Here is a 27649-nt window from a genome sequence, read left to right on the forward strand (position 1 = left end):
TGGCTGGAGTACTCCCAGAGAAAGGGAGCAACTGACTGCCTCTTTGCTCAGGCTGCTCCAGCGGCCTGTAGCTAAAGCTTTGTTTGCGTGTCTCCATGGAGACCGATATGAAGGGAAAGCCAGAACACCAGGAACTTTTCTTCATAGGAATATTTATACTACACCAGAACAAGGTCTGGTTTTGCCCTTGTGACTAGAGATTACCACAACACGGAGGATGCATAAGGCACGCTGGATATAAAGCAAGTACTTCTGTGTTCTGAAAGTACATCTCCTCAAGATCAGGCGTAATGCCCCGGGATGTTTACATTAGAGACACACCCTCCCTGTGCCATGCACACACGCACACGCAAACCACAGAAGCTCTCTACAACACTGTTGAGATATTCTCTAGAGACAAGAGACTCGGATCTGAGACTTAGGGAGTGAACTCCTCTCTCCTTTGTTATATTTTGAATGTTCTTTCTTTACTCTCTCCGTATGTGTGGGGAGGTGTGTATCTGTCTATGCCTGTGTTGCTTAAATATCTTACGGAGTCCCTCAAATCTTAGACCGTAATAAAAACGGCTGTCCTCGACAAGACACTCAGATACATCTGCATTCATTTTCCATCTGTTAGAGGACATCTTTATTGTTTATGATAATCGCTTTCTGTGCCGTCTTCCAGGTTGGCAACCTGTCTGGGAGCAAGTTCCGTTACCGGTATGTGGGCGTGTGCACGTAGGTGAGTACTCCATTTCTGGTTAATAACACAGAGAGCGCATCTTACCTGGGTCTCTAGTTTCACTGCCAAACAGAGTAGAGAGCTCTTACTGATTTCTTGTGACCTGAAGTTGGATTTTCCTCAGAGGAAACAAAACATATCCAGGTCAATTGCAGGAAGCATGGGACAGGTGAAGAAATGCGTCAATGAATCCAGTTGTGCCCACGTAGACCGTAGACAGGTCCTGATTTTGCTTTGGGAGCAGGCCGAGTCGTGTAGTGGAGCTGAACTGCCTGGACAAGACAGTTTTAGAACTTCTAACTACGAAATATAATTTCTGTTATTTACTTTACTCACAAGTTCCAGCGGAAGAAATTGGCACTGTAGACTGACTAGAACGCCACCTAACAGAATGCAAGTTCTGAAGTGAAGAAACTTGAAGCGAGAGACGTGCTATACTCTGCTCCCTTGTATTTCTCACTGTTGGGCACGGATGTTCTAGGGAAAGAGGAAATGTCCTTATTCCTTATCCAAGTCACATATGGAGTTATTGTTCTATGGATGAATAAGGTTTTATTTTTTTAAAATCAATGAAAGTTAGCAACTTGGGGAAAGAGTCGGGCAGTATCTATTCTGGTTAGGTTTCTGCCACTGGGATGGGGCCAAAAGCAACTTAAGGAAGGAAAAAAAGGGTTATTTCATCTTAAAGTTACAGACCTTCATGGAGGGAAGCCATGGAACTCAACTCAGGAGCTTGGAGCAGAAGCCATGGAGGAGCTCATTCTGCTGGCTTGTTCGCAGGCTGAAGTTAAGCTGCTTTCCTTACGCAGTCTAGGCCCCCATACCCAAGAATGCTACTGCCCGCGGTGGCCTGGCTTCTTCTTTTTCAATTATCAATTAAGAAAACACCCCATAGACACACCCACAGGCCAATCTGATGGAGGCAATTCTTCAACTGAGGTACCCTCTGCTTGGCTGTGTCAAGTTGACAACCAGAATTAGCCATCCCAGAGTGTCCCTGATGTTTCTGTTGGGGACATGGCAGAATGACTTCTAAACGCTTGAAGTATAGGGTGTGATATTGCTTCTGCATTAAACCATCCAGTGGAGTTTCCACGTTCATAAAAAGTAATGTGTCACTTTTATTTTAAAAGAGAGACCATTCAGAGTTCATCCTCTCTCTTGATATCCCAAAAGAAGGCTGATTGACAGCAGAAAGTAGAGGCCATGAAGCAACATTGAACCCCAACTTCACACCAGGAGAGAAGACTACACCCTATCCTGTAGTATCCAATGCTCTACATTTACAAAAAAAACAAAAAAAAACAAAAAAAACAAAAAAACCAAAAAACTTCTCTTGTAACAAACACAGAAATGATCCCTGAAGTCTGGTTTTTCTTATCTGGAAAGAGACACTTAGCCATTGTTTCTCCAAGGGTAGTCAGCCTGGCTTTTGCCCTCCTCTTCATTTCCAGAAACTAAATCCCACAGAGCTTTCTATCTCGGACCTCTGCGTATTGGAAAGAAGAGAGCCTGCAGAGGCCGTTCATTTCGAGTATGCTCTTTTTAATTATTTTCTAGACGTTTAAAGACACGGCTGGCTATTTGTTTGTTGTTTCTAAGTGACATTTTGTGAAGAGGGTCAAGGTAGAAGTTCCTCTCTGCGTATTGTTTGCTTCCTTGCTTCCCACTTCTCTTTGCTCAGCTTGCCAAAACCAACGTTTCCCTGAGGCTTTAGTATGTTTTATCCACTGGCAGGACTTTCGTTATACAAAGATTTAAAGTTTGGAATGAGCATTGGTGGCCTCGAGTTTGAGGAAAAGAGAAGAAGAAGAATCTTTGTAATCTCCTCAGTGGCTTGTGGCTTAAAGCATGCCATTTCTCGGGGAACTTAGTTGCTCTTCTTATGAAAGGATTAACTAATCAAGTCAAAATAATGTTGGAGAAATACCTGGTGGATTTGGAAGTAAGTGTTTGAGAAGTCCTTCAGAACCCTCAGAACTGCATTCGACTTAACACTCTAGGGGGACTCTGACCCAGGGAGAGAACAACTCTCCTGTCCTTAACTCCAGCTGCTGCTGGTCTAGCAATTCTTACAGAGTTATGATAAATTTTATTTTTCTTTAATCTGTTGCTCATTCTTCATTTGAGGAAAAAGAGGTCTAATTTCCTGGTTATTGTACAGCATCTTGAGCATGGGACCAGTAAGGCCAGCGTTCATGGGTAATAGATGCGTGGACAGCAATTTTATTCAGTACCATCCTTGCACTTGCTTTGAGAACGAAGTGAGCCAAGAGTGTGGATAAACTGAACAAACTTCACAGACTCGTGTGCCTTCCATAAATGCACATTAAAGGACAATTACACCGCTCGAGCATCTTTATCACTGACTTGAAAGTTGCCATAAGAAATGTGACTGAAAAATGAGTTGTAGGGAAACCGGGCCTATTTCATAACCTGTAAGAGTTAGTTATTTTTTATTTTAAAGATAAGCAAGTGTTTACTTTTTCTGCAGTAACAAGGCCTAGAGTTCCTGAAACTCAAGGTTCCTGTTTCCAATAGGATTAGGTATTTATTGGTCAAGAGCTCTAAGTTGCCAACACAGAACCCATTCTGGTCAATCTAAGCAGGAAAGGGTTTATTCAAGTATGGCAGTGTTTCCCCAAAAGGCAAAGAGGGCTAGAGCTTCCAGGAACCATGTGTGGTCATACCACAGTGGATAGAAATGGTTTAGCTGGTTCACGGGTTGACCTCTGTCACCCAAGGGAGCCAGGGCAAGAGTTCAAGGCAGGAACCTGGAGAAACTGTCTTTGTCACTTGTGACAAAGAAAATTGTGGTGGATTCCAGCAGCTCTGCCATGTTGGTCTCAAAGTTTGGTATGTCTCTGCCATCAATTCCTCTCCTGGGGGACAGTTTCTCTGATTGCTTATTTTCAGAACCCAGACGCCTGTTGAATGAACATCATGGTTAGAATCTAGGTTTAGGTGGCCAACAAGTGATGAATGTTTATTACTGAAAATGAACACCACCTTCAACTGAGAAATTAAGAACGAGTCAGGAAAACAGAACTTCTGGCATCGCTGCTAGATTGCTAATTGGTTTGCAGTGTATTTAATATTTTCTCTGTTGCTTAGGTTTTGTCAGTTTGACACAAACTTTGTTACCTGGTGGTAGGTGTGATGGGGAAATGAGTCCATGGACAGAGCTGAAGTGCTCCTCACTCAGCTGAATTCTAGGCGACCTTGATGTGCAGAATGGTAGCATGGCTTCACTCTATTGTCCATAATGCCACTGTCCTCCTGGAGGGAGCAAAAGTGAACTTGTTATAAAGGATGTCATCCCTTGATGTCCAGGATGAATTGACTGCTCTCTTGAGTATCTTTTGCCTTAACCAAAGCTTTGATTGAACCCTCAAGTGTCAGTGCAGTATATAGGTGGATCATCTTCTGGGTCCTGGAGTGTGTTTATATCCCAGGTAAATGTAATCAAGGAACAAAGTTTGTACTTAGAAGGGCACCTCTGCCAAATTGTAACAAGTCTACCCTGGTTCCTAATTTTGACTTTTGGTAGTATCATCTCCTAATTCCTATTTGACCCTTTGATTGCAGAACCTCCAACTGTTCATTCATACATGGGACCTTTCTCATATGCTGCTCGTCTAACATGTTTGTTTGGCTTGTAGTGTATTTCTTATTTTCTCTACTTATGGATTTTTTTGAAGTTGCTCTAAGGAGCTGCATACAAAAGAATATAGCTGGTAATAGGTGTGTGGGGTTGTCAATGGGACTTTCTTCAAGTATGATGTTTTAAGTTTGGCGTTTCAAAGGCTAATAGGAGAAAGGAAGGGAAGTAGGGAGTGAAGAGAAAGGAAGGAGCCTGGAGGCAGAATGAGCCACATGAGCAAAGTCACGGGATGCTGGAAAGACCCAGCAGACCCAGGGCAGCTGTGTGTCTTTTGATTTGGCTTCCATGCAGATATCAGGGAGGAGGAGGATGACAAGAGCTGAGCCTGGCTGGGTAGACTGGGCTAAGTAAATTCAAATGGAACCAGGGGCAAGAGAGAGATTGTCTAGGCCAAATCTGCCACAACAGGCCTCTAAGGTAAAAATTGTTAAGAAAATACAAAGCTACTAAATGTTTCTCATAGACTAGCCTCTATTGATTCATATCAGAGTTGCCATAATTAGTTAAGGAAATAGAATCTTGGTTAAAAAAATTGTGTGTGAAGAAATGCAAGGAGTACTGATTTAAAATGATAACAGAGAAGAAAACTAAGTGGCAATGGTACTGTGTGAAAGGGAAGTCGTCTTTTGATATCCCAAGCATAAGTCACCCCAGTCCTTAGGGGTTTCAAGGAAACACAATCTAGAAGATAAATCAAAGAAGATGCAAATGACTGCCGCAGAAGTGTCACATGATGCTCCCCCAAATCCAGTGGCTTCATGCTCCCTTCCTTCTGGTTGCAGACAGAGATCTCAGAGCTAGAGTTTCCAGTCAGGACAAGTCATTCTTGTGTTCATGACCTATACAACCGTCTACCCCTTCACCCACCATTCCGCCACACCCACCTACCCCTTGGACTGTGAATCCTGTACAACAAATAATAAGCTCACTTATGGACACTTATTTTATGTCAAGTCAGTGAATTCCTAAGAATGAAAAATTAAACTTTCTCCAAAAGTGCCAGGACAGTACTTACTGATCTCTGAATGTCTTACCTTTTGATTTGGATCACCCCTCCCTTCCTCTTCTGTTTATTGATTTGGATATTTAATGACCCCCGAAGTTCCACATTATAAAGGCTTTGTGCCCATGTATGGTGCTACTGGGAAGCAGTGGAAAAGTTCAGAGGGCCCTGGAAGGGAGTTAGGTCATTAGGGGTGTGTTCTCAAGGGGATTTGGGGACCAAGTCCCTTGTTGATCTCTCCTCCACTCGTGCCTTGATTATCTGTGTTGCTATAGGCTCAGAGCAGCCTTATCAACTGTGGGCCGAAACTTCTGAAATTAGGAGTCTAAATAAAAATGTCCGTTTTATAAGTTGTTTATCTCAAGAGCAAAAAAAGTGATTGGCCCACTAATTTTGCAGCGAATAAGTGGATGCCTAACAATGAAAACCAACCTCCTACAAAAGCGCCCAGGGAGTGTTTTCCTATCAGGAAAATTGTTAATGGCAAGGACATTATTGCCTCCTCTGAGCATCTTGCTTATAAGCACTCATACTTTTAAATTGACTTTATTAAGCTAGAAGAAGCCTTCTTTCCTAACGGTTCGCTACATCAATGTTTTGACTGTCTGGAATCATTTCTGATGATAAGCTGGTTATTTTCTTCAGAATTATTTTCAGTCTAAGTGATAGCAGGCACACAGTTTGATTCTGCGATATACACTGTTTGATTCTGCTGATGCCCACCCCATTTCCAGCTCAGACTGTGGTCAGGAAGCCCCATACCTGGGTGTTTGCTCGATGGCTCGGCTCTCCCCAGCGTCTTTCATTTCTGATGAAGCTGTTTTACTTCCATTTGCGATTACAAATGGAATCTAAATAATGCACTTATGCATTTATTACTGCAGCCCCTCCTTTAGGGGTATGGGGCAGCAGAGCTGTTTTTCCAGTCCAATTCGACAATGGTACAAACTGGGTAAGGTTTACGTGGACCAGTCAGGGAACAGGGCAGCATCACCTTGGCCACACATTTACCCCAATCATTGCTCTGCCGCCTTTGGAATCCTGAGATGGAAAAATTACAGAGAATAGGAAAGGGATTTCTTTTCACTGATTAATAACACTTTTTAAAAATTCTCTGTGTGTTTTTGACTTCATCTACCCTGGTCTACTTGTCCAGAACCCCACAGTCTGTATGTACATCATCTACAGGACTCCTAGCATGCACTAAGCCGGATCTAGAAAAGCAAGAAAATGGATTTCCTGTAAAGCTTTTAGAAAAAGACAGCCCTAATGACACCTTGACTATAGCCCAGTGAAACGAATTTGAGATTTCCAATTTCTAGAACTTTCCAAGAATAAATTTGGGTTAATTTGCCACAGTCGTCCTAGGACTTGACCTTGCTACTTACAATCTATCTCTTTAGAGATCACATGTACACTTTTCTGCCCCATCACTGGGCACACCAGCACACTGTCTGTTAGAACCTTTTAGGATGCAAGAAACAGAGATACATTTTCATGAACTCTAATAGAAGATGCTCATCACAGTAGTATACGGGCTTAAAAAACACAGGTAAAGCTGTCCCAGCGGTTGTCTTGCTGAACCTCATGTCTACTGGAAGATCTTTTTTTTTCTTTGTTTTGTTGTTATCTGCATTTATTTATTGTGTGTGTGCTCACACATGTGGAGGTCAGAGGACAATTTGTGGGAGTTTATTCTCGCCTGCCATCTTGTGGGCCTCGGGTATCAAACTTGGGTCCTTAGGCTTGACAGCAAGAACTTTTCCCTGCCAAGACATCTTGTTGGCTCACTTGAATATCTTTTTAACAAAGTGTTAGTTTTGGTCACCGAGGGTCAGTAAATCAACATTAGTGATGACTTCCTCTGCTATTTAAGTGACTCAAGCTCTCTCTCTCTCTCTCTCTCTCTCTCTCTCTCTCTCTCTCTCTCTCTCTCTCCTGCTACTATCCTTTGTTTCTAATCTCTCATTCCAGCTGGTTCGAGGGAAAGTCCCGGGACAACACTCAGTGTTCCTGGGGACAAATTTGTCTCGCTGGTATGGCTTCTGTGACACTGGCAACCAAAATGTCACTGTTTTGGGGTTGGTGCTCACCCCTTAGTTTGACCAGCTGTGGTCAGGGTGACGGGGTTAGAAGTTACAAAAACTGGAAACTGATTGGTGGGATGCTGAGTGCAAAGTGGCCGTGGATTTGGCAGCTCAGAGATCATCTTCAATCCGCAGCTAACTCTCAGCAAATGCTTCTTGAGCAGAAACATGTATGTATGTACATGTATGTACAAAGGAAAGTACAGTCTCAATAAGGTCTCTGTGTCTACAAAGACACTGTCATGGAAGAGAAAAAAGGACATGTTCATGGGATTATCCATGACAAGACAAGAGCACATTCAATAGCTTTTTGTCCTGGTATAATAAAGTGATTGCTATATTAGCAATGACATCCCCCTCTCCTAATGAGAAATTCTATTAGGTTATTTTTATTTTTTTTTCTGGGGCCATTTGTAGGCCTACCTTTCAATAGATGTAGGAATTAGTAAAGCTATGAACTTGGAGCAGAAAAACTGAGGTTTGCTTGTAGTTGTATGCGTGTCTGTGTTGGGGGATGTAGTATTTAGGACAAGCAATTTAAACTTTATACTTCATCTGTTCAGGTGTAATAAGAAACAAATAATAATCGTATGATAAGGTTAGGGCTCCAAATGCTCACGAGAAGAGTCACACCCTGTGACAAGAGGAGCTACTAATGGAGCCTAGCTAGGAGTTGTTAGAGGAAAAAGGGCCATAGTGAAGTGTGCTCAGTTTTAGAAAATTGAGAGAAGACATCTCAGTGCAAAGTGTATGTCCCCTCTCTTTCCCCCATTGAAAGGACTGAAATGGCCCCTCCCTCTCTTCCTGGAGCCTGCAGTCTCTCACTGAGGAGGAGGTTAGAGGCATTCAGAGAATGCCTGACACAGCCCAGCTGCCCAGCCCTGCAAATCTTGGGGCCCAAAGCCAAATTATTCCTGTAGGAAAGAAGAGGCTCTGAGAGATAAAATGGGGGAAGAAGAAACATGGCAGGGACCAAGAGTAAAAAATGATACAAGCCTGAAAGAGGGAGAGGAAAGGAGAGGTAAGTTTGGAAAATAGGCAGCCTCTCTGCAGGGTCGTGAGTCCCACCAGGGCAGTTTCAGAGAGGACCTGGCTCATGGAACTAATTTTCTCTTCTTGGAACGGGATGGGGGGTGGGCTGGGGGGTGGGGCGGGTGTAGTATCAAGAACAAGACAGTGTTTCAGTTATGACAGGGTGAACACTTCACACAGGTCCAGGGGGATCTTAGTTTGGGGAAACAGAGGTGAACAAAGGCAGGACAGTGATAACTGGTCACCTGTGGTCAACAGGCAAGTACAGGTCACTTCCTTCAAGGGTTCCTGGGAAGGGAAGCCCGTAGCTCAAGTCACCACGTCCAAGTGCAGAAGGAGTCAGGCTAGCTCTCTTTGTTTTCAGTCATGTCTCCATCCTGCCTCGAATTATCCTCTGCTCCTTCCCGTAGTCGATTCTCACTCATTTCCCAGTGGCCATCCCAAGTCCTCCCTACTGCCCCACTTCCACCAGCAGGAACCCCTATGAGATTTGGACACAGAGGGGACTCTGTTACTTATTGGTTATGAAACAGATGGCTCACTCACACTCATTCCACATCCGAAAAGTGGGGAAAACAGATCTCCATGTTTTGGGGAGCATTAAATGAGATGAAATATAGAGGCTGGTAGTTTGCAAGTGGTCATCGTTCAGCAGACGGTGGCCATTATTAACTCCTCTCATCATTATCCGTTCATCTGTCATTCATTGCTGGAGGTCAAAGCTGCAAAGGAGAGAAAGAGGGATTTTGATCTTGGTCTGTTCTCTCTCTCTCTCCTTCCCTTTTTCTTTCTTCCTTTCCTTTTTTGTCCTCATTACCTCCGCCCACCCCAACCCCCCTCCTTTTATCTAGGGTCTCATATAGCCCAGGGCTGCCCTTGAACTCTCTATGTAGCCAAGGCTGGTTTTGAACTCTCAATCTTCCTGTCTCAGTCTCCCAAATACTAGGATTATAGATGTGTGCTTCCATGCCTTGCAAACTCTGGAAATCAAAGCCAGAGTCTTGTAGCCAAGCAATCGCTCTACCACTGCGCTCTAACCCCAACTTGAACTTGGTTCTTCCTAACCCTACGTCTAATGCTCTATCTCGTCCTGGTTAAAACTAATAAACAAACAAAAAAGAGCCAAAGATTGGGAGGGAAAAGAAGTAATATGATGAGATTATAAGGGAATTCTAAAAATCCCAGTCATTTCCCTTGCTTTGATGTAAGCTATACTTTGAATCTATAGTTTGAGGTCTGTAGGGGACTGGTCCACTCTGAGCTGGATATGGTGAAAGTGTGATTCTTCCCTAGCACTGGGTTTATGAAAAGAAACCCACTCTCTCTCCCTCTCCCTCAGAAGAGAGGATTCTGAGGGAGTAGTCTTTGATGCAAGCATGCTGGCTTGCTGAAATGGCCTTAATCCTGGAAAATTTATGTGGCTGACTTCACTATAAAAACAAACCAATTTTACCTGAATTTCAAGAGGCAACAATTAGAAGAAGAATACAAAGTTCACTTTTGACAAATCACGTGACTCTTAACAGAGCCTTTTTTACCAGTGGAATGATTTGTGGCTAAAATATAAAGACTACGGATGAAAGAGAAAAGGGGAGGGAAAACAAGTTTTCTGTTAGTCCACTTTTGAACGGGGAAAGGGGTAAGCTTTGGGATAAAGTATGGCACACTTGATACATTTTTTATGCTGTTTAATGAAGGTCAACTTGCCTGTGCAAGTTGGTTTTATATTTATATAGGGTGGGTCTATTTCCCGCAATCTTTATAAAAACATCTTAAGATACATATGACAGGAAACGCCACCAGTCTTTGAGTCACTGCAGATGACTTCACAGTGATGTGGCATGTGTGTGTACTGGTTACGATACCAGTCTAGGCCTGCGATGCTAATGGAACTTCCGTGATCCTTTAGCTTAAGCTGGTAAACAGCTTGAGGCAGGTTTAAGGCCATACGCCATGAGGATAGTGGGGACAGGAGCCATGCTGTCTGCTGAGCAGTGAGGTAGGTAGTTTGGACCTGCTAGCGCTCAGAGTTGTAATCAGGTGTATGGAAGACTCTGACTTGAATACTCTGAATTGTAATGATTAGAGCTCTCGGAAGTGGCCATAGATAACTGTAGAACAAAGAACAGTGTTGACAAAGGGGTAGTAGAATTGCCAAGACCTGCTACTGCCTGCCTTAACAGGGGACCATGTTTTCTACATAATCCTATCCCCCAAACCCTATCTCAGATTCTCATTCTAGAGCACTGCACGCCAAAGATTTCTTTGACCATCATTTAAATTTCCAGACTCTGGGTGTATATGATCAAAAGGAAACCCATGGGAAACATGGCATCCCAGAAGTCTAAGTTGGCATTCTTGTCTATGAATCTATGAGCTTCTACTTCCAAAGCTGAAATCTGCCTGGCTTTCTCCACTTGGAGTAGAAATACGGATTGGCTGGAGTGGATTGGGTGTTTCATTATCTTTAAATGGACTTGTTGTATCCCAGGGTAGTCTAAGGTTGGTAACTGAGAAACGGACTTCTCCAGCAGAGAACTCTCTCCGGTGATGGTCACCACTCATCAGTCGCTCGACAATCTCAATCCATCTGGAAAGCTCAGTTGTATAAACACTAGAGCTGGCGTTGTTGGAAGTAGATTGGCACGGCTCCTATTTAAGGCAAAAACAAATGTCTCAAGCACTTCATATTTTTGCCCTTCCTTCCCTTCGGCTCCTGCACTAATTACGTATTTCCATCAGCCCTTATCGTGCACTGTTTTAATGGCTTAGCTCTTTTACCAGGAACTCCATGTGATTAGAGGCCATGTGTAGTACTGAACACACGGTGGGGCATCAGCATGCATCATGATGAATTTAGAAGTAATGAGTTGGTGAGCTTATGTTGTGAAACTGGGTAGACAGCTAAGCCATTGCGATTCCATCAGCTTGGTGGACTGTCCTTCAGACAGTCAGCGCCTTGCAGTTCTCACTCTGTGTCTAGCCCATCTTGGCTTAAGGCGTGGATTCCGAGGATCTCTGCATCATATTATCTTACTAAGTTCTTCCTAATTGTGAGGTTCACACTGTTCACAGTCTCCCTCAAGAAAGGTTTTGATGCTCATCTGCCTGAGGGGTAGTTGGGAGACAGTGTCCATCTGCAGTGCTCTCACGCACCACCCTCAGCAATAGAACTAATTTGTTAGTTTAATTTACTTCACTGAAGCCCCCAGACGATGAACGCGTTTGATGGTGACCCTCAGCTGTGGTCATGTCTGACTGACATAGGACGTCCCAGTTGGACGATCTTTGTTCCTAATGGGGCAGAGGCCCTCTGTCCCGTTTTTCCTCCTCCCTCCCCTTCAGTGTCAGAGATTTATCAGGGTCTCAAGACTCACTATCCAACGATGCTTCCCGTATCATGTTTCCACTGTCTTTACTTCACAATAAATCTCTCGTATATCAGTCTCCCAGCTCCGAATCTGCTCCTCCAGGCATCTGAGCCAGCAAATCTACACAATACCTCATCAGATATGGTTTCCTTCTTAAAACACGATGGAGACATTTTATTAACATGATTACACAGCATCTCATACCACAGCCTTTGCCTTATTGACATGCCTGTCCCATCCCCCAGAAAACTATTTATCACATCAACAAAGTCTATTCAAAATCAAATTTTGGATCTTCATGTTGATTGTGATAAAATGCCATCTCCTGGGGATGGCTTAAGGAGAGAATGGGCCATTTTAAGTCAACACCCCACACACTAGGGCTTTTCCAAGGCTTTGCAAGTTGGATGGGAGCCTGAGGAGAACATGCACTGGGTGAGGGGAGGGCCGCGGAGCATGTTTGGAGGCGATAATAAGAGCAGCCGTGTTTCAGAGTGCTTTATGAGGTTCGTGGATGGAGCCCTTGAGAAGTCTACCACTTTTATGCCGCTTGGCATCTTGTAGTTTTTGGCACAAGCTGTGTTAGAACTTGGAATGAGATTATCACAGTCTACTCCTTCTGCCAAATAGCTGACTACTGCTTCGAGTCCTGTGTTCCTCTCATCTTGTTCGCTTCTGTCTTGCCAGCCCGTGGTTCCTGGTAGCCTCCCTGTTAGCCGATAGCGTGACTGGTAGAAGTTGAGTGAAAGACAGAGCCAAGAAAATCAAGCAATCGGCACTATATTATTTATCCTCTTGGCGTTTAACGTTCTTGGTGACTGTTGGAGCCTCCCTCCTTACTAGAAGGCGCTATCAGCTAGACAGCAGACACATACCTCTCCTATTATATAATGCCTCTGCACTAGGTGTTGAAAGCGTCGACTCCGTCAGCCATGTTTTGATGTGCCCAACTACATGGAAGCAAGGAAAACATTACAATGTGTCGACTCCAACATGATTTAATTTAAGGTAGCCATCACATGACTAGCAAGTACTTTGAAGGAAGCAGAAGTACAAGACATCAACACAGATGACAGCCAACTCCGGAGAGTCTTCCACAACTACATCTTGGCATCAGCCTTACATCAGTCCCGTAGGGCCTTTCGGTGTCTGTGAAACTCTGGTTGATTTTGTTTGTTTTTGTGCCTTCTTTGGAAGCTGGAAGATACTGATGTCGATATTGAATAACCGCTGTCTGAAGGCAAAAATTCCTTTCGTATGGAATGGGCCATATCTCAAGCAGGCATTAGATCCCAGAGAGAAGAAGTCTTCATGGGAGCCGTGTGGTCCCAAACCTGCGGGTGCAGGGACGACGGCCCCACCCACATCCCAGTCTCACTCTCACATCTAAGCCTGAACAGATGCGAGGAGGGTGGCAGGAAGATGCACAAACGTGATTTGATCATCTTTATTTGATTTTTATCAAAACTATACATACTGCGTTTTGTTAATTGAGCTATTTTACCGGGTTTCTCATTGAAATGGTCAATTTTCTCACTTTCCTTTTCTCTTCCCCAGAGGCAGAAACGGCTGACCCTTCCTCCATCAAATGTATGCTTTCACTCCTTGGGCTTTTATTTTTAAGCGTTGTCTATTGACTTCCTACCATGAAAACCAGAGATTCCTTCTCCTTCCTTTGGACCCCTCCCGTAGTTTCCACTGCTTCATGTGCTCTTAGTCTCGTCTCTTTATTGCAGTCTAATATAATTTTGGCTAAGTCAGTGCTCAGTATTTGCATTTTTATAACCATGTAACAATTCGCAGTGGGTCTTCCGCTATTCTTTTTTAGTGCTCTTATATCAAAGTGACAGTAAACTCGTTAGTACTTGTTCAAATCTTTTGGTAACTTTCACCCCTAGAGCAATCTCTCAGAGCCTTCTCAATTGTGTTGACGAAGCTTTGTAATCTTTCCTATCTGAACGGTTGCTGTTGTCTGTCCATAGCACCCTGGGGTATCTTTGGCCTTTCTCCTTTCTGCATTTCTCTTTCCCATATCCTGTCTTCTTTGACCTCATCTCACCTTTGGTGGGAGACTTACTTCCTATAGCAGTTTCTTGAGACAGAGTGGGCCGGGACTGTTAAGGTTCACATGTCTGAAAGTGTCCTTACTCTGTCCTACTTTGGTGGTGTGTAGTGTAAATTCTAGGATGTAGATCATTTCCATTCGGATCACTGAAGTGTTGTTATTTCATGGTTTCATTATTCTGACTTTCAATACCATATCTGAAAAGAACAATGCCATTCTGATTCTTGTCCTTTGTATTTTCTGGCTGAAAAGCTTATGTGATCTGGTTGTATTCCTAGCATTCTGAAATTTCACATCCCATTTACATGGAGACAAGTTTAAATATGGAAACTCATGATTTTCAAGACTGAAACATTTTCTTAAATTATTTCCTTGTTAGTTTCTTCCCTTGTTTGTCCAGTCTCTTTCTCTTTTACTGGGCTATCTACTATTTCCAAAGTAACCTTTGAATTGTTTTTTAAATTTCTATTTTCATGGTGTGTGTGTGTGTGTGTGTGTGTGTGTGTGTGTGTGTGTTCATGTGTGAAGGTGGGCATCTGTGTTATGGTACATGTGTGGAAGTCAGATGACAACTTTCAGGAGTGGGGTCTCTCCTATATTTTCATGGGTTCCAGGGAACTCAGGTTGGCAGACTTGGGAAAACATACTGGACATCCCAGGTTGGCGGGTTTGGGCAGATGCAGCAGGCTACCTCGCCTATCATGTTTGCACCCTTTGACACCAGTCTGCTTTCCATAACTTCCCCTCCTGTTGCCTGCCTGCTTTGCTTTTACTCTACTTTCTAGAAGATCTCTTCAACCCCTCTGTTGATTTTCATTTGTGATATTATATTTTTAATTCCTAGGTTCTCATTTTTCTCTGTAAATGTTTCCTTTTAATTTATAACATTACAATTTTATTTGTTCTATTCCATCTCCTTAAAAATGTTGACATAGAATTGAGATTCCCACATATATATTTATTACATATATTTACACACACATACACACACGCGCGTGCACACACACACACACACACACACATATTCTTCCTTACAAAGGCCCTACTGTCTCTAAAGTGCTTTGAATTTTTGCTTCTATACAACAGTAGCAAAATACATATTTTATAAAGTCACACAGTCTATTAATAACAGTAAATCATATATTAAAAAGCAAAATACATATTAGCCAAGGTATGTTGGGGAGATTATCATAGACAGATATTAAGATATTAATCTTAGGGAGATTAAGAGCACTATCAATTATCTGTTCAAAACACAATGGTATGAAAGCAGAAAGAAATAGCAGGAGAAATTTTGGGAAATTCCCAAAAGAATGGGAAGAAAGCAGACTGTTTCTAACCATCCAATGGGTAGAAGGATGAATAAAAACTGATGCATTTTCACCGAGAGACTGCTTGGTACATTGCACATAGAAACATATGCATCCAAAGCAGTTGTCATGGGCAGATTCATAGTAATCACACCTATACTTAAAAAGAATGGGCTCAGATAAGTACTAGTACCTAGCATTGAACTTTATAGAACAAGAGGCTTAAACTAAGCCCAGAGTTCTTAGAAAGACAGGAATAAGCAAAAACAAGTGAAAAATATCAATGTAAAAACAAAGTATAAAAGAGCAACAAAGCTAAGTAAAATTTAGGAATACAGGCACACACATAAGCACATACACATGCACATATATGTATGTAACAATAATAAATGACAAAAGAGGCCACAAATTTGACAAAGAGCAGGAATGGGTATATAGAAGGATTTGAAGGGGAGATTGGTGTAATTATAATAAAAAATATATATACCTAACAATATAACCTAACTTAGGTTAAAGCTGTAGCTTGTGGTTCATTATTTTTCTAGCATATTTAATGCCCTTGGTTCAATCTGTGAAAATGATAATAATGATGTCTGTTTATCTTAGTTGCTTTTCAATTTCTGTGAAGAGGCACCATAACCAATGCAAATTATAGAAGAAAAAGTTTATTGGGAGTTTGTTTACAGTTTCATAGGGCTAGAGTCCATGCCCATTGTGGTAGGGAGCATAGAGCTAGGAGTGGTGTTGGAACATTAACTGAGTGCTTATATCCTGATCTACATGAAGTGGGGGTGGGGTGGGGGGAGCTAGCTGTGAATGACATGGGCCTTTGAAACCTCAAAGGTCATTCTCAGTGATGTCACACCTGAAAAAAGACCATACCTCCTAATCTTTCTCAAATAGTTCCACCAACTGAGTACAAGTGTTCAAACATAAAAGCCTATGGGAGTCATTCTCAATAAAACTATCACACTCACAATATTGTTTTAAAAATTGCACACACACACACACACACACACACACACACACACACACATATTTTCCAAAAAATCAACAAGAATTTAACTGTCTAACCAAGGAGAATGGAAGAAAATTCAAATTAAAACAGAGGTAAAAGTGGAGAAACTGCTAAGAACAATTCTACAATGATTAAATAACTTAAAAGAATTGGATGTAGTGATTGACTTATACAACTTAGCAAAGCTGATTGGTGAAGAAATAAAAATTCAAACAAATTGATAGCAAGTGTGGAAACCGAATTAAAGAAATGAATCTCTCTTTAAAGAAAAGCTCAAGCGTGGTGGTATCAAGACGAAATTCAATACAGCTTTTAAAGGAAAGGTAGCACGAGTCTTTCTCAAGGTCTTCCAAGCAATTAAAGATGAAGGACTACTTCCAGACTTGTTTCCTAAAGCTAGAATTTCTAATACCAAGCCCAGCAAGATCCTAAGAGCAAAACAAGATACAGAGCATTGTCCTTGACGAACATAGATGTAAAATTCATTCACAAAATACTTGCAAACGGATGCAGCTTCAAGGCAGAAGCCTCACTCACTCTCCTAACTGGGACTTACCCTGGGAATATAGTTAGAGTGTGCAGCCAAGCCATGTGATGCATCGTGTTAGCAGAACGGAGACTGAAAACCGTGGGATTATCTGGGTAAACACAGGAGCATTTGACAAAAACCTAACAGCCTTTCATGATGAAGCCTCCCTGCACGTTAGGTCTTGACTGAATGTACTGAATCCAATAGCTGCTTGTCGTAAGCCGGCAGCTGAAAGTTTGGAAGCGTTTCCTCTAAGACCAGAAACAAGTCTAGGATGCGTGCTCTTGTCACTTGTATTTCAGGGAGTTCTGGGGGCACCAGCCAGCAATCAGACAAGAAAAGGCATCTAGATGAGGAGTTACTGTGACTGTCATTGCGCTCTTGCTTATCATTGCTAGTTACAGTCTTTAAAAGATCCAAAAATTTGGGAGGGGGTGGAAGAATGTGCCTTCATCCTGCTCCACAATGCTAGGGCTTGTTCTTTCCTTGTCTTCACTCTTCATTTTGGCTTACAACCAAGACCGGATTTATATAAGTTATATATTTTGTCTTACAGGGATTATATGATGTTTGCTGTATATCCCAAAGCTTACAGCTCTCGATACTATTTGTTTTCCCCCCCCTATGACCTAATGTGATAAAAACTACCATTCTTCATTCCTAAAAAGTTTGCAGACATTAACTTCCATCAGATTTCATTTGTTGCTAAGGAGGAGAAACAAAAACTTAACTAGACTCCCAAATTCAATATGAATTGTCTTTTGTCAATTGCACCAGATTGTTTTATGACTGCATTTTATAATAAAAATTAATTAACCTGTAAGGCAGCCTGTCTCACTGAACGATGAGTCTGCTGAGAAATTCTCTTGAAGCAACTGAAGCCCACTTGCTTTGCTTCTGGTTCTGCTTCTGCCTCCTCCAACTGAAGGATGCGTCTGTTTCCCTTTTTGCATTGCAGGTCTTTTGTTCAATCAGCTGTCATGGGATATGAATGAAGAATAAAGGGCATTCTGAGTGACTTTCAACCTGTGGGCCATGACCCCTTTGTGGTAGAATGATCCTTTTCTAGGGGTCTCCTAAGACCATTGGAAAACACAGATATTTTCATTACGATTTATAACTGCAGCAAAATTACAGTTATGAAACAACAAAATAATGCTATGGTTGGGATCACCACAACATGGAGAACTAAGGGGTCACAGCACTAGGAAGGTTGAGAAGCGCTGATCTAGAAGATTGGAGAAGTTGTCCTTGGTGATGGCAGGTATTTGTTGGGAGGAAAGGAGTCTCTAGGATATAGTGACCAATGGGCAAATGAACTAGGACAGACAGATTATGATGTGGCTGTGTTGCACGCCCCTGGGATGAAGCAAATACTTTATCTTTGAGCAGATGGCTGATGTGAATCGATACAATTAGGGAAGGCTGACCCTACTTTCTGGCTTCCAAGAGAACAAGGTCTGTCACAAAACTGGAGCATAAGAAATCCAGCTGGCAGAAAACAGTGATCTGAGACTGACTGCCATTCCATAAAGCATTACCTCTGTCTAAGACATTCACTCACAGCCAAGAAAGAAGAGCAGGAGCAATGGAGAAATGGTGGCTCACTCACAGTCTTAGGCTTAGCTAGATTTTTATTTAGCCTAGGACCACCTGCCTAGAGATGATGGCATTCATAGTGGGACGGACCCTTCTATATCAAATAGCAACCAATCCAATTCACCGTAGACATGTCAATCAATCACATAGACAGGACAATGTGATCTAAGAAATTCTCTACTGAGACTTCCTTCTCAGGTGACTCCAGGCTGTGTCAAGTCTAGCAGAGGGTTTCAATTAGATCCTATGGAAAGAAAGAGGATGTAGAGTTAGTGAAAGAAAAGTAAGCCTGGAGCAATTCAATGTTGTGTGTGTGTGTGTGTGTGTGTGTGTGTGTGTGTGTGTGTGTGAGAGAGAGAGAAAGAGAGAGAGAGAGAAAGAGAGAGAGAGAGAGAGAGAGAGATCCTGCAACTAAAACCCTGTGTTTCTTCTCCCGTCCTCAACTGTACTGAGGCTATTGGAGGTAAAAGCAAGGCATTTGCTTCCTAACTTCAGTCTTGCCTTCCAGTGGAAGCAGGCCTGGAGGGAATGGCTACAGCATGCTGGTCCTAACCTACAGCCTGCCCTGACTTGTCCACCTGCTTCATGGGGCTCTCTTGTCTATAATCACCGAGACATTTGCGGAAGAATTTATCTGAGGCCAAATCAAATAGCAGCCGAGAGACTTAACAACAGCTGATGTCTGGCTCTGGCTCAGATGGGCTCCAGCACCTTCCTAGGCCACCCCCTTTCCCACAAAAGTCCCAGTGAACACAACTGACTCGTGTGCAGTGCTTCAGTGTTTGCCAGCCCCCTTCCCCATACAGCTCTCACCCCTCACAGCGACGCTGCTGGTCAAGTTTTCTGTTTACCATGCTATAAACACAGATACTCCTGACTGCATCCTATACACCGAAGTGACACTGTCTTTATTCTCCACTGCCACAGCTTCCTTAACAAGGAAATAGAAATCAGGCCAACTGTGAAGTTGTTTGGAGACTTAAATAGGATTTTGTAATACAGTGCTTGGACAGTTGGTGTCATGGAAATGTACATTCTCACTTAAATGACTTATTCCATTTGGAATCATCTTCTGACCCTTTCTAAATGTGAGCAGGGTAAAATGTAAGTTCACAACTTGAGAATCTATGACAGATTAAATTTCTCCCACACTTCAATGTTTATAGACATCCTTGTGTTATTATCTTTAATCCTTTCCAGTTAAAGGCGGGTCTTATCTTCTGTCCTTGAGTCCTAGATGATTCTCCAACTTTCTTTGGTAAAGAAAATATGGCAGAAATGACAATTAGCCTTGAGATCTCCACTCAACTTCCGGTGTTCTGTGACTGGCAGATAGGAAACCCAAGCTGATCTGATTGGGTGTGAGTGACACAGATGACAAGGCCAACTGGTCCTGACCAGACCCTCTTCTATTCTCCACGTGCTTATCCGCCAAGTACAAGTGTACGTAATTCCAGGTAACACCACTAGAATTACCTAGGTGAATAAGATCCAATTTGCAGAATTATGAACAAACATGGTTGTTAGTCTAGACCACAAGATTTGGGAGTATATTGTTGTATGCAAGCAGGAAAATGAGACATGACTAATGTGAAAAAGTTAGAATATTTGGTTTGTATAACTACCAAAAGGAGGCATGAAGTCAGCTCATAATGACAAACTGTGGTTAATTCAACAGCATTTGGTGGTTGCTTTAACTAAACACAGAACTTTGAATCTGATGAATTTGTGAAGACATGTTCCTGTCATACATGTAATTCTTTAGATAAGCAGCTATGATACAACCTCAGATTGAGTGAACTCCAACCTCAGGGACTCATTAATTCCTGCCTTGTCTTTATGGCTGATGGAGGGTTTGAACATATGTGTCTGACCAAAGGTTGAGAATGTTTCTAATACCATGTCAGGAGTTCATTGGCAGGCTTAGGACCAAACTCCTGAGTCCTGACCCACCCCAATTCCTTTGGCTTTATGGTAAGAACACACATCCATTATCAAACACATATCCATTATCATCCTCTCCTCGGCTCCTTGGAGGTTCCTAAATTATTATGTAATATAGAAGGCTTTACACAATATTTCATCACAACTTGACTACTCTAGACTCAGACTTCAGTCTGCATCTACTTGAACATGTTGGAAGAATTTTGTCCAGAAAAGTTGAGACAGTCCCTGAAGTCCTCCACAGCCAAGACAAAACGTCCAGAGCAGGGATGTCCGTGGTTGCTCTTCTCAGTAGACGTACTAGTTACTACAGTGTGCTTTCCCATGCACAGGAGAGAGGTGGGAGTAAGTCTGTGGAGTCGTCAGACTACACTCTCCCTAAAGTCTGGAAGGAGAATGACTTGAAAGAAATTAATCCATAGGCCAATAGGGGACAGGTGGCTGCATAGTCTAAGATTCCTCCCTTCGCCCTTACGCTCAGTCCTGGTGCCACTGTCCCTGTTACAGTGGATCTGTTTCTATTCAGTCACTTTGCTCACTTAGTCTATAGTAGAGATGAGATGAGGCAAAGGGTCACAGCAACGATGGCTCTAGTTTCTAATCTTGACTTCATCTACATAACTCCAGTGAGTTGGAGAAGAGAAAGGGGTACATGTCTTATCTAATCTTTTGTTACTATGGTAAAACACCATGACCAAGGTAACTTATAGAAGAAAGGAATTTAGTTTCACCTTATCCAAAGGGCTAAGAGCCATTGTGGCAGGGAAACATGGTAGCAAGCCATGGGTGTGGTGACAGGAACTGGAGCAGAGAGCTCACATCTGATGTGGGATTCCCCTCTGTGTGCTGTAATTACCATTAATGAATAAAAAATTGATTTGAGCCTATAGCAGAGCAGGGCGGGGTGGAGCAGAGCTAGGTGGGGAGAACTGGACTGAATGTTGGGAGAAAGAAGGGCAGTGTCAGAGAGAAGCCATGAAATCCCTTGAGACAGATGCTGGGAACTTTACCTGGTAAGCCACAGCCATGTGGTGATATACAGATGAATAGAAATGGGTTAAATTAATATAAGAGTTAGCCAATAAGAAGCTAGAGCTAACAGACAGTGATTTAATTAATACAGTTTCTGTGTGATTATTTCTGGTCTAAGCTACCCGGGTGGCCAGGAACCAACAAGCGGCCTCCTCCAGCACACATCTTTGACTGCAAACATGAAAGAAAAAGAGCAAACTGAAAGTTGAATAGGCCTTTGAACTCCCCAAACCATTTCCAGTGACGCTCTTCCTCCGTGAAGCCCACAATGGCCCACAGCCTCTTCAAACAGTGGTACAAACTAGGGGACAGATGTTCAAATGTCTGAGCCTATGGGGTACATTTCTGCTTTAAATCAACACCAAGAGAGGCCCCCAACTGGGGCCACCATCACTGCTCATTCCTTGGCCAATGGAACAATAATACACAGTACTCAAGTGTTCCATCCCATTAGTCTGTTGGCAGTACCAGAGTCCCAGGCAGAAAGCATGGCATGCTGGAAGGAAGTCAGGAGAACAAAAACATAGTTCTAGGACTGATGTGATCTATGTATTCGGCATTCAGACAAGTTAGCTAACATTTTGAGGCATGCCACAATGTATGACATGCTTTCGAAAGTGCTTCTGAAGAAATCTACACACACTGCTAGTGGGAGTGTAAATTAGTTCAGCCACCATGCATATCACCATGGAGGTCCTCAGAACACTAAAAACAGACAGAGCCTACGATCAGGGTGTACCATTCCTGAGTATGCATCCAAAGGAATTAAAGTCACCCTACACTAGACATGCCTTCACATCCATGTTTATGGACAAAAGCCAAGTTGCAAGATCAGCCTCAGTGCCCATCAATGGATACTGAATGAGTAAATGTGATTTATATACACAATGGATTAATTCAAGAAGATTGAAATCATGTCAATTGTAGTACATTGGGTAGAACTGGAGATTATCACATTAAGAAAAGTTAGCCAGACTCTGAAAGATCAATAGCACATGTTTTCTTTCATACATGAAATCTAGGGGCGAAGAGAGGCCACATGAAAGTATAAAGGGTCTGATAGCGACAGGACAGGGACCAGGGGAAGAGAAAAAGTGGGGAAAGATTAAGGAATGTAACATGTTGGGCCTGCTTGTTTGTGTTTTCTGTCCCTGCCTGGTACCCCATAGCCGGCAGGCCCCAGAGAAAATCAACCACACAAGAGATCTCTATAAGTTATAATGCTGATTGGCCCATTAGGTCAGGCTTCTTACTGGCTAACTCTCACATCTTGATTAACCCATTTTTCTGATCTATGTTAGCCAAGTGGCTCAGTACCTTTTTCAGTGGGGCAGCTCACATCCTGCGGCTTCGGTGATCTGGGCAGGAGTGGGAGGAATCAACTTCCTCCTCCCCAGAATTCTCCTGCTCTCCTTGCATCATTTCCACTTCCTGTATGGTTTTCCCACCTACACCTCCTGCCTGACCAATCAGCGTTTATTTAAAAAATGATTGACAGAATACAGACAATTCTCCCGCACCACTTCCCCCTCTTTTTTTAAAAAAAAGAAAAACAAAGGAAAATATTCATAGTCCATTTTTGGGAATGTGGGCGTAATATTCCAGGCTACTTCCAGCTGGTTGGGGGCGCTGATAATCTTATGGGAACCTAAAGGAAATTTAGAGTTATGATCAAGTCCTGACTGAAGTATCCTGTGAGTCTTGATCATCTTGGGCAGCGGTCTTGAACCTGTTCTGGATGAACTCAGACATCTGGGCCATCTATTCCTGTTGGAGATTTTTCAGGTGGCCTCCCTTGATTAAAGATGATTTTTCTTAACTCTGAATAAATCCAGAGCCTCTCATTTTCTGTGGAAACAAAAGTAAAATCTCTTCTCCAAAGTAACATACCTTTTGACTTCAATTTTGAAGCCAAGGTATTTTCAAAATACCTATCTTGGATTAATTCTGCAGCATTTATAAACAAATATCTTTTAGCAGCTGTTGCTCCTTCCTCAGCATTTAAACAATTAATGTCACAATGTAACCTGTTATTGTGTTTAATTAAATATACTAATAATAAATAATTGAATTAAACATTTCAACATACTATATGTGATAAGTGATACAATTATTACCATTTAAATCATGAAGAAATTGAAACCAAGAGAGGCAAAGTGGTTTTCCCACAGAGCCAATGCAACCAGAATCTGCTGTTTACAAACTGTTAGCTTTGCCCCAGGCTCTTGTTCTTCTGTTACCTGCTCTGAGTCTAAGTTCTGCCATTTTTAAAGTAATGACAACCTTCCAGGGCCTCTCCTCAGAATGAGGTAGACACATTTCTTGTATTGTCTTGCTGAATTCCTAAAATAACCCATGGGCAGGAGGAGCTATCTCCATCCCTGTTTTATAGATGAGAGAAACCAAGGCTTCCAGAGATTGGGAAACTGCCTGAGCCAAGGTCCGGCTTTTGGTCACTTAACCCGATCAGTTGTCCAGTCCTTCAGGATGACTCCCATCTCTACATACATTACTAGGTGATGCTGAAGATAAAGCAGACTGTACATGCTTCTGTGATAACGTAGATGATAGTTGTGTGAGCATTTGGGGGAAGTTGGGCATGCCCATTTGACATCAATATGAGGAAAAATTGGCCCCGACTCCTGAAGACAACAGACCATGAATGGCTCCCCTGTCTGATGACACAGATATACACATCTTGACTGACAAACAGAGCAGAGACAGTTGTAGAAAAAAAGTTATGAAGAAAGAATGCTAGAGACAGAAGACCCAGTCCGGGAAGTTTTCCTGAAAGACACGAATTTTGCCTCAGCTTTGCCACAATGATGCTGGCACAGAACATAAGAGTTAGGAGCCTGAAACTCTGGTACCAGGACCACAACCCTTTCCAGAGGAATATGGGCAGGTGTCCAGACATAGATGAAAAAAAACTGTTATAAAGAGTAAGTGGGAAGGGAACATTCTCTTAATGCCATAGGAATGGCTCTGTGATGGGCAGGACCACCCATCTCACCCTCTGTAAGTGCTCTATACACAGCGGATCCCACACCATTCTCAGTTCAGCTTCAAATTTATCGGAGTTCTTTTAGCTTACGCAGTTCTGAAAACCCATGTGGAGTCACAGTATTCTTTCTGATCTTGGCGCAGACTCTTGCTCAACTTGTGGGCCCTTTTTATGCACTTTTATGTCTCTGTTTATTTTGTGCTTCATGAGTGGCCCGTGCCTTTAAAGGAAATGCCCCAGCTTTAGCCTGTCATTACGCTTCTGCACTAGGCCCGCTCCTTGGATGGACGAGCCTCGGTTTTTAATTTGCTGTGACAGGACATAATTGTTGCTTCACTTTCCACCCCTGGAAATAAATCCGGGTGGTGCTTCCCGGTTGGGAATCCACAGAGGCCACCTCCCCTGAGGGCTTGTGCCGGGGGAAGCTTAAGCCATGGGCTGGAGCAATTGTCTCTGTGTACCTTACCCCTTTCTTTTTTGTGGATTTCAAAACATGCAATTAGTGTTTTCTTTACTAGTTCAGGATGACAGAGTAAAGGAAGTTCAAACAAACTTTTTGATAATGCATGCAATAATTCCTGAAGTGGGGGTCTACAAAGTTTGACTCTGTGGATACTAAATCCTCCCTTCTGGACTAATTCTCTATACAGCTGCATTCAAGTTCAAGGACACTATGCCCTGCACATCATGGCTGTGCTCCACTGTCTTTTCTTTTTCCCTTTTGAATATGCTATCTCCTATAGAAATAATCTGGAAAAGTCTCATCAATCAGAAAGCATTTCATATTGCAAATCAGAGCATGGGTTCTTTGTGGACAATGGACGATACCCTTTTCTTCATAGACTGAGGTAGCTAAAGATGACCTTCTACCATTTCTGTCTACAGACGTGTCCTGGACATCATTCAGACACTTGTCTCATCATAGCCGACTTCAGTGCAAATGACTGTGAGGTCAGAGACAGTCATAGAAGCTTTGATGGCACCAAGATGTCTGGAAGCTTCACATTGTTAACCGTGGCTTGAGATGAAGAGTCAGAGAAGCTGACTGAGGTGGAAGAGAGGAACAGAACCACAATACAGTTCCTTGATGCTTCTGAGATGCGTAGGTCACTCCTGTGCCTCAGGTGATATCTGCATTCAAGTTTCAATCTTTGTGATCTTGGAGAAGTTACCTTTCTTATTCCCCATCTATGCCGTGGGACAGGTAACAAACCTGTCTCAGTGAGCTGTTCTGAGGTTGAAGAAACACAGTGCAGAGGTGATACGGCCTTCCTTTAGGGCACATAGCAAGATTGCATTACTGTCCTTGCTTGCTTGTCTGTTATTTCCTGGCGAAAAGCAACTTGGGGAGGAAAACGTGTATTTGTCTTACACTTCCAGATCACAGTTCATAAAAGAGGAAAACCAAGGCAGAAACTCAAGTCAGGAATATGAAGGCAAGACCACAGAGGAGTGGAGCTTGCTGACTTGTTCTCTGGCTCACTCACAGATGCTTTCTCAGGTCACTTTCACACACAGTCCAGCCCCATCTGCCTAGGGGTGGTGCAACCCAAGGTGGGCTGGGGGCTATCAGTCGTCAATCAAGACAATCTCTTACAGACATGGCTATTCCAATCTGGTCAATCCCTCAACTGAGACTTCCTCAGGTGACTCTATATCATGCCAAGATGACAGTTGAGGCTAACTAGAACAATTGTCCTAGGTCTTGATGTTACACTTAGTCTTGTAATGTGCTTTGACAGCAGAAATAATCTAGATTGCTCTGTTGGAATAGCCAGTTGTCAACTTTGCAGTAGCTAGAATCACCAAGGAGATAAGAAGCCTCTGGACATGTCTGTGAAAGGTTATCTAGATGAGGCTAATTGTGATTTTAGTTATTTGTTTATTAAAAATGATCATATTCCTCAAATTTTCTTGGTGCCATTCCCTTATTTGATTGTCCTAACCACTCTGAGATTGATAATACTGTCTCATTTTATAAGTAACTGAATTCAGATACAGAAGCAATAAGGAGTTCAAGACTGCAGCCAAGTTGAGTGATAAAATCGTACTTTTAACCTTAAAGTCCCTTGTGGCTCCTGTGATGCGATTCCAATCTTCACAAGTCCCACTAAGGGGGCAGTGATAGTTTTAACACCTCCTAGCTCACTCTGAAGTCGGGTGGGTTTGAACTTGGTATGGATATTGAATGATGAAAGGAATGTTGACAGGAGCATGCATCATCTCCTTCCTGAAGATAACTCCCATCTGAGCTGTGAACCTGTGGTTGATAAGGGAACAGCATGCCAGTAAACAGTGTGTCTCCCATGAAATCATGCAGACCTTATCTGGTAGCTACAGATCAGCACTCTTCTCCTCTTTGTTAAAGGAAGTCTCTCAAAGGAAACTTGGGCCTCCACGCTAGTCAACCAACACAATGGTGCAGGAGAATTGTCTGTATTCTGTCAATCATGTTTTAAATAAATGCTGATTGGTCAGGCAGGAAGTATAGGTGGGTCAACCAGACAGGAAGTAGAGGCAGGATGATGAGAACAGGAGTATTCTGGGAAGAAGGAAGCCCATTCCCCCCCCTCCTGTCCAGACACAGAAGAAGCAGGATGTGACCTGCCTTACTGGAAAAGGTACTGAGCCATGTGGCTAACATAGATAAGAACAATGGGTTAATATAAGCTACAAGAGTTAATAAGTAGCCTGAGCTAATGGGCCAATCAGTTTTATAATCTTATGGAGACCTCTGTGTGATTTTTCTTTGGGGCTTGCCGGCTGTGGGGAACTGGGCAGAACATAAACCCCAACAAGAAGGCCCCTTCATGTTACAACACAAGAATAAAACTTTCCCACTACATTCTTCGAACATTTTCATATTTTCATTGCAATGAAAACTGATTCAGTCTCAGAAAAAGTCACATGTAAAGGAGATTTGACACAAGAACAGGATACACACACACACCACATTTTTATAGTTATTCATCTATTGATAGATTCCCAAGGTGATTTTATATTTTGGCTATTTTTAATAATAATGACTAAATAGCAGGCTGTAATCTATCGTCCACATACTGATTTGCTTTCCTTTGAATTCTTACGCAGTGGTGGGATTGCTGGATCACATAGTTGTGAGTTTTTCATGAAACCCTACAGGGCATTGTGCTAAGTAAAACAGGCCAGGAACAGAAAGACAAACACAGCATGTTCTCTGTCATTTATACAGGATGTTAGCTGATTTCATGAATGTAGAGAGAATCATTATTAGAGTCTGGGACGGGG

General features: G+C 42.6%; 1 long non-coding RNA gene across 1 annotated transcript; it reads left to right on the top strand.

Moving 5' to 3' along the window:
- The first annotated feature begins 365 nt into the window (after positions 1 to 365).
- On the top strand, positions 366 to 26623 carry LOC146894337 (uncharacterized). The gene is made up of 3 exons (XR_015002068.2): positions 366 to 492; positions 668 to 724; positions 25268 to 26623. It is a non-coding gene; the product is annotated as an uncharacterized LOC146894337 (long non-coding RNA).
- Positions 26624 to 27649: the final 1026 nt, after the last annotated feature.

This window comes from Myodes glareolus, chromosome 6 (assembly GCF_982192425.1).
Source record: "Myodes glareolus chromosome 6, mMyoGla1.1, whole genome shotgun sequence".
In the NCBI taxonomy this organism is placed as follows: Eukaryota; Metazoa; Chordata; class Mammalia; order Rodentia; family Cricetidae; genus Myodes; species Myodes glareolus.